We start from the raw sequence: 7924 nt of genomic DNA on the forward strand, positions 1-7924 counted from the left end.
CAGTCGCCACCCACAGCCTTAAAATCTTGAAATACAATCTGAAAGGGGAAGGGGAAGGGTCGAGAGGGAGCAGGAAGAAAACCTGTTCGTAAAAATTTCAAAGATCTGAAACTGATAACCAGATTGCATGGGATCTTTTTGGGAAGAAGAGAAGTGAAATGAAGCGGGTCTCTCGACAGAGACACTACTCTCCCTTCTCTCTCACTGCTGCCAACAGGTGGAGGACTGCCAAGAGCAGACAGTTCAGGGAAGAGAGGAGTCAGGAGGTGCAGCAGAGCTGGTGAATGGACCTACTGTCACTTTTATCTCCCTCTGCTGCAGTCATTTATAGAATATTGAAGTTAATTTGAAACCTTCTGGAAACCATGGTACTGCCCCCCAATAAATGTAGAAGTGATCACACACACACACACACACACACACACACACACACACGTCGTGATTTATGATATATTTCCAGGTCAAATATTATGAAATCACTATCACGAAACATTTTTGGACAGTGTACCAATACATTGCCCAGTCTGAGTCACAACCTGATTTGGCCTAAGCCTGGATCTCTTCCCCCACCGTTGCTGGGAAATTCCAGAATCAGACTGGAATTCAACTTGTATGCCAGCTGAGAATAGCTTTCCCCCCAGTCTATAGTCTGTTATATGCATCTTATCAGCTCCGTCTGGCTCACCAACCATGGCCGTCCCTGGCAGGGGTACCCTGACCAATGTAGTCCATGTAACTTTGAAGCAAGAATACTGTAATGAGCTCTTTGTGGGGCTGCCCTTGAGTCTGGTTAGGAAGCTCCAGCTAGTGCAGAATGCTGTGACCAGATTGCTGCTGCCCAGACCAAGAGTAGGCTGGGATAGAGTGAGTCATTATGGTACCCCATTCTCTGGCAAATTGATGCATGCTGTGAGTTGCAAAAAGAAACGTGGCCAGGCACAATCTCCCTGGGTTTGGGCAAAACCTGCTTTCAGCTTTGCCACTGTGGTGGAGACTGATTTGTCTCTGCTGATAAACTACAGGGAGCAAAGAGGGACATTTTGTTGCATTCCAGCATGTGTTAAATGAAAACACCATAATATCCAACATTTCCCAACCCAAATCCAGGACACACACATTCAGGTCTCCTTGGCCCAGCCTGCTGCCTTGGGCCCAGTGCCTTACTTTCACTGTCTCTCCTCCATTGATGCTGCCATGACGATGCCAAGGCTGCTGCCACCACAAGACCTCAGTTGAGGCCCACCACAGCCACTGATGTACTTCCAGAAGCCAGCGCCACACTTCTGGAAGTGCAATTTGAAGTGCAGCCCAGCTTCTAGAAGTACGTCTGAGGCCACAGCAGGCCTCAATGGAGGACTTGCAGTCGAGGCCTTGCCTTTCTGCAGCAGAGGAGGAGCCGGGGCACCTTCTGTTAAGCTGAGATCTCTTGCTCAAAGGAGGACAGTTGGCAGGTATGAAAACACACATGTAATTTTTTAAAATTTAGAACAACAGCACTATTCCAGATCAAGTATCTATTTATTTAGCAGAAGGTACCCAAACCATATCAAACAGAAGAATGTGAAGGTGGAGAACAGCAGGAACAATGTTCTGTGATTCTTCATTCCCAAGGGAAGGTCATATTCACACCATGCATGTTCTCCCAGTAAACATGGTCGAAGTATTCGCTCTGCACCACTATCAGGAGGTTCTTCCAGTCCCCAGAGATCCCTAGAACAAGACAAGAGCAAGTGGCAACCACAAAGAATTTCACCTGAAATTGCTTCAACTTATATTAGAACTTTTCTTCCTCGTAGTCAGGCATGTGGCAGCTCAGGTAGCTGATATTAGGGGAAAAAACACATGCCCCCTAGGCTTTTGCTCTGAACCCCTCCCCAGCCATTCCCACCCTCCTGATTTGGCTTTCCAGCAGCACTAATGCATGCATGTTGGGTACCTGGACCAGCTGGGTGTCTCATCCAGACATGTTTTCTTATTGCATCACAGAGATCTACATTAACTGTGTGTCTGTTGCTCTGCCTGCTGAATTTCTGCTTGCATTCCAAATACTGTAGATGTGAAAGGCACAGGACCTGCCAAATCTAGCATAAACAATCCTTTTTTTAACATAATTTTTATTAACAGGCCAATCAAATCACATTGTTTCAAATCACATTAATTCCAAATTATACAGCCAAATTTTTAAATTTTGTTGGGGGTACCCATACATCAAGCTCCGAACGAGGATCCAAACATCACTTCTATTACTGCTTTAATTAAACAGTTCTATCCAGTTCTGTCCAGATAGTCTCTTTATTACTTTCTTCATCTTCTTCTTGTTGTCATATATTCCTTTCTTTGCGATCTCTTATAATCTTCAAAAGCAGGTTGGAAGCAAACATCGTCTGTGTGGGTTTTACACACTCCACAAGTCATATCTCATAGGGACAGCCGCCATTCCCCTCCTCCTTCAAAATCTTCGGTCTGCCCTTTAATTTTCCCAGGCTTGTCAGATATCTCAAAGAGGGCTCTGCCAGGATAAGATCGCATTCCAATAATCATTCACATTCCAATAATCCTGGTCCTCCTCCCCCCCGTCTTTCTTAGACAAGCCTGTCTTGCGAGACACCATTTAAAACTGCGTCATAGAATTTTTCCATTCTCCGATATTTACCAATCCTCTCTTTGATCTTTAATTCCCCCCCCCCACACACACACACACACAGTTTTTAAATTCCTGCTTGTGATAAATAAAATACGGCGATTCTTCTTTCTTTGGGGTGGAGGGTTATTAATACTCACATAAGGCAAATAAAAGAAAAGTTTTTTCCTCCACCCCCTTTCTTCACTCCAGACATACCAGTCTCTTAATGGCATTTCATCACTTGATTTATTTGTCCCGCACCGCCGCTCCGATCCCAGAGATCCATTAATCAGCAGTCTTATCTCCCGAACTTTGCTTGATGTATGTGCTTTAGCTTCTTTCCAATTATACATTTCCAATTATATTTTCGAGCTAAAGCGAACCAGCACACGCAGATTGGAGACAGCGTCAGGAAGAGCTGACTTCACCGAGGGCTGGTGCCAAGTGACCGGCACCCCCTTCTTTCGAATCCGGGGGTGCATTATGGACACCGCTGGCAAGGCAGTCCCCCCCCCCCATCTCCTTGGGGGGTCGGGAAGACTGCATACTTCCCATAGCAGCCTCTTAATTACCTCGTGTGGGTCGGAGAGATGTTATTGTAGGCCATCTTCCAACGGGCCACCTGGTGGCCCCCTAGCATAAACAATCCTTAGGCAACTACTGTGTCTTGATTGCCTGGAGAATCAGGAACTTATTTTCAGGGAGTCGCCAGAATTATTGAGGTCTCAAAATCGTGCAGAAACACCCTTGTTCTCCAGATTGCCTCTTTCAGAATAATTTCTTATTTTGATCTGGACTATCATGAAATAGATAGACTTAGGTGGGATGTTGCACAGTGAGAAAGGTATACAATCCTGCAAACTGTGCCCATTTTCTGGACCTTCAAACTGTGTTCACAGTCATCTCTGACTCCACACTCTATTGACTGGTTTCTGATTGACTTTTTCTGTGTGGCATCAAACAGAAAAACAAAAATAGAAGAGGTTATTCACCCCTGGTATGCAGCATTGTGGCCTTAATCCTTGGCACTCCGTGGCAACCAATGTTTTGACCTTTCCTCATGAACTTTGATTTTGTGCTCTCGGGTATTAAAGAAAAGTTGGACATCTTGTTGTCCTTCATCTTGTGGAAGGAGGCGTTTTCCACCACAGAATCAATTTGTTGGCTGTTTAGCTCCTTGCCAAGAAAATGACAGATCTTCTGCACGCTGCCTCGAAGGTCCTGTAGAAAGCAAAAGCAAATGGCTGTGAATCCTCATGTGATGGAGAGAGCTTGCCCTTCATCAGGAGGTACACAGAGAGCATGAGTACCAGTATGCAATGTGCACTGGGTAAGATGGATGCCTTGAAGATGTGGAATTTGCTGTTATCACCATGCAGAAGCCACTGTGTCTCCACCTCCCCTCAGCCAGCACAGCACCCATGGGGCATCTGAGTCAGCAAGAGACATTGCCTTTGTGGCAGAAAAGCAGGTTATTGGCACATCTGTTCTAATGCAGAACAAAGGAAATGTACTCTGCACATGATATGCTGTGTATGTACAGGTAGCAATGAATTTTGCACATACTCAGAATCCCCTTCCATCCAATATTACCAGAATCTTTCAACAACAACAACAAAGGCAGCTTCATGTGTGAATAATGTCAGAATTGCATCTTTCTTCTTGAGCATCCTTGCTCCCCTAACAATTAAGGGCAATTTCCAATTTACATGGAAACGAGCAGTGAAAAATATTACTAATCTAGGCTTCAACACGGGGCATGAACAAGCTAACTAAAACATTAAACAGTGTGTGGAAGACACAGAACACCAAGCAGACCTAGCCAGGTCCCCAAAATTTCTAATCAGCAAAACCAGAAGATACCTCACTTCCCAAATGGCATATATAACCAACCTTGAAATCTCAAACATCAAAGGCCTTCAATCTGGCCCGTTGTTAGGCCCTCCCCTCAGCCATTCAGGAAGGCTGTTGTAGGAAGACACCATATGAGGAGAGGAAATGCCCATGTGGTTCTGGGCAGCAGGAAACAACAAAACATGTCTTTTTCCATTGCCAGTACTATGTAGACATACAAGCCAGGTTTATCCTGCCTATCCTGCTTAACTTCCAAGGATGCACAGAACAACTTAACATCTCCCTACTACTCCAGGATGAAAACCCAGATGTTACATATTCAGTTGCTAGATTTTGTGCTGCCATTATGGATAGTCACCAAAGGATATTCACCCATTTGTGCTATAAACCAGTCCTAAACTGAAGGCTCATATTGCAAGACCTTTATTCCCATAAACTCCACCCCTTATAGTTGTTCTAATTGCGTGCCTTTTGGTCCTTATCAGTTTTAATTATCAGTTCTTCCTCATCAATTATTTGTGTTTAATCTCATACTCTATTCAAGTGTTCTATTCTATGCTTGTTTCTTTGTTCTTATATACCTTAGCAATCACCTGTCTAAATCCTAACAGCTACTTTATTCATATGTTCCTCTTATGCCGGTCTGTGACCGTAAGAAAGTTTTATTCATGTCAGAACTGGGGCAGCAGGTCAGCACAGTTAAAATTGGACCTTTACCTGCTGTAGTTCTTCATAAGTGATGAAGAAGATGTTGGCTCTCTCCTTCATCTCCACCCAGCCTTTCACATGGTCAAACCAGGAACCATAACCCACTGGAAGAGCAAAGGGGAAGCAAGGATGAAATGTAAGGAGTTGTGGGATGGAGTAGAGGATGCTATTGTAGATGTAGAGGAAACACCAGCCAGGAACTTGGAAAATAACTGCAATATCCCTTAAAAACAAAATCAGTAACAGGAGACTTCAACGTTACCCTGTGTCCAATACCACCTGCTGACTGATATATGTACTGACATTATTCATGTACGAGAGAAGTAAAGCTTTGAATGAGTCAACAATATTACGCTTTAATGGGCTTTCTCCATTAAGGTGTTTTTGTTTTTTTGTTTCTGCCACCAGTGAGAATGTCTGCTATCATCGATTCTGATCTATTGTCTTGTTGGTGCCAATCTGACCCTGAGGTTAAGGGCTTTCCTTAAATTTCACCCTGTTCTCATTTAATGCCAATCTTGCCAAAGGACATTTATTGATTTTCTTTAAAAGCAAATGACAAATGTAGGACTTCCCTGCATTTCTGCCCTTCTCCATGTATCCAACTGGGAATTATAGTACTCTGATAGGACTGTAGAGTTACATAAAAATTAATACTTTCTGGTGCTGGACATCACTGGTGCTGGGTCACAGCAAACAAAAGTGGCTGATTTGCCTCCTTCCATACCTTCCCCTCTCAGGAATCTCTCCATGAACTCTTCCACAGTTCCAGGGTCCTTCAACACTTTAAAGCCTTTGGTGAAGTGGTAGCTTGAAACCATAGCATCTCTGGGGTTACGCAGAGTATAGACTACCTGTAACAGAGGAAGAGCTATATTGAAGGAGGGCCCAGGCAGCCCAACACTATCAATAGGCAGAGTGTGGCAGCAAACTGAAGGCATGATAAACAAAACCTGACATGGGAACAGGGAAAGCCTCCATTGAGGACCTGGGCTGACCATGAATGTGGACCATGTACACTTAAAGTTCATCCACAATCAGGAAACTGCTAAGGAGATTCCCAATATTCCTCCCCATTCTCTAGTGCAAAATATAGCATCCTCCTGTAAAGAGGCTGTGTCAAGTGTTCCAAAATCCCCCACATCTGTGTCTCAAAAAGACAGGAGCCAAAGACAGGCTTGATGTGTCCATTGTCCCTCACTTACCTTGGCCTTGGAGTGGAGGAAGGACTTGGGGAACAGCTGGAATGGCAGATGAGTTGTCAGGAGTCTGGGGGGGGAGGATTTTTCAAGGCAATCTTCAAATTTTCATCCAGCTCAATCCAGGGTGCCCTTTCCCATAGTGATACATTCTGAACCCATGAGGCCTCCCCATGTCTCAAGATTAAGCTCAAGACCTCTGCCATCCAATCGGTAAGGTAAAGGTAAAGGGACCCCTGACCATTAGGTCCAGTCGTGACCGACTCTGGGGTTGCGGCGCTCATCTCGCTTTATTGGCCAAGGGAGCCGGCGCACAGCTGACTCAGAAGCTGTATGCTTTTGTGGACACTATGTCCACTAAATCCAAAATCTATTTACCTAATTGCAATACTGACCTGACTTGGGGTAAGTGACATTCACTATATCATCATCCAACACTTTGAAGTCGTTTTCCACATAGCTGAGTGTTTCCTCTGAGTACATTTCTGGAGAAAATGGGATCCCCTTGTATTTGAAATAAGGCATTGGTGATACTGAAAAACTAAAGCTATGAGAGAGAGAGAGAGAGAGAGAGAGAGAGAGAGAGAGAGAGAGAGAGAGAGAGAGAGAGAGAGAGAGAGAGATATTATGCCACATCCTTAGGGACATTCAGGTAGCTACTGTTCTAGAGCCAAATTCTGGGGATAACTGGGGGCAGGGGAGAGTTCAGGAGGTAGTGGTGGGCCATCAGTAGATGCTCAAGTGGTACCACCAGGTGTGGTAGAAAAAAATTCAAGAAACTCAATTCTGAATACATGTCATATCTGGTAGCGCTGGGTCAGATACTGGTCAGCACGAAGAGGCAGAGTCCGTTGTCAGTGAAATTAATGCTTTATTCAAGAAAATGGCAACTCAACAATTTTTCCAGGTCAGTCTTTCCCATATAGAGCTGTTGTCTGGACTGAATGTCCCTTTCTTGCACACTTTCTAAGGCACCTCCTCCCCCAGATGTTGCCCAAGCAGTCCTCAACTGTCTATGTTCATTTCTGGTCTCTTCTCTTCCCCTCCTCATGATCTTGCATGTTCTTTGAGATCGGGATACAGGAGGAGCTTCTTGCAGCCAGAGAGGGCCATTTCCGTGATTCTTCAGCAGCTCATCATTAAGATCTGCTTCCCCAGGGCATTCCCAGCAGAAACTTAGGAGCTGATGAAACTGGTTCCTGCAAAAATCACTGTGTGTACTTCTCACCTGCAGGATAAAGGCAATTTGGGGGGGAGGGGTGCATAATTAAGCTCCTTGCCAAGGGCCACAAGGGACCCTAGTTACGCCACTGATTCCCATCTTGGAACATCCTAGCAAAGCAGACCCCTCAGGCTCCCCACCCAACGCCACGTCCTGTAACAGGCCTGGATCTCTCTAAAATCCTGGGCTGCCTCAACCTGACTTAGCCTAAGCCCAGATCCCTGCCCCCCCCCCCCGTCACTGGAATAGGCCTGAATCAGCCTGTAATTCAACTTGTGAAGAACTTTCCACCACTGGCTGCCTCTTCTCTTATTTTTC

The 7924-nt window shown here is 45.0% G+C and overlaps 1 pseudogene across 1 annotated transcript; it reads right to left on the bottom strand.

The window, feature by feature from the left end:
• Positions 1-1499: 1499 nt before the first annotated feature.
• Positions 1500-6617, bottom strand: LOC309375269 (sulfotransferase 2B1-like; annotated as a pseudogene). Its single transcript, XR_014173510.1, has 5 exons — positions 6391-6617; positions 5913-6039; positions 5195-5289; positions 3676-3844; positions 1500-1710 (listed from the first exon to the last, which is right to left on the bottom strand). The product of XR_014173510.1 is annotated as a sulfotransferase 2B1-like (transcript).
• Positions 6618-7924: the final 1307 nt, after the last annotated feature.

This window comes from Podarcis melisellensis, assembly GCF_964234715.1.
Source record: "Podarcis melisellensis genome assembly, chromosome: 8".
Classification (NCBI taxonomy): Eukaryota; Metazoa; Chordata; class Lepidosauria; order Squamata; family Lacertidae; genus Podarcis; species Podarcis melisellensis.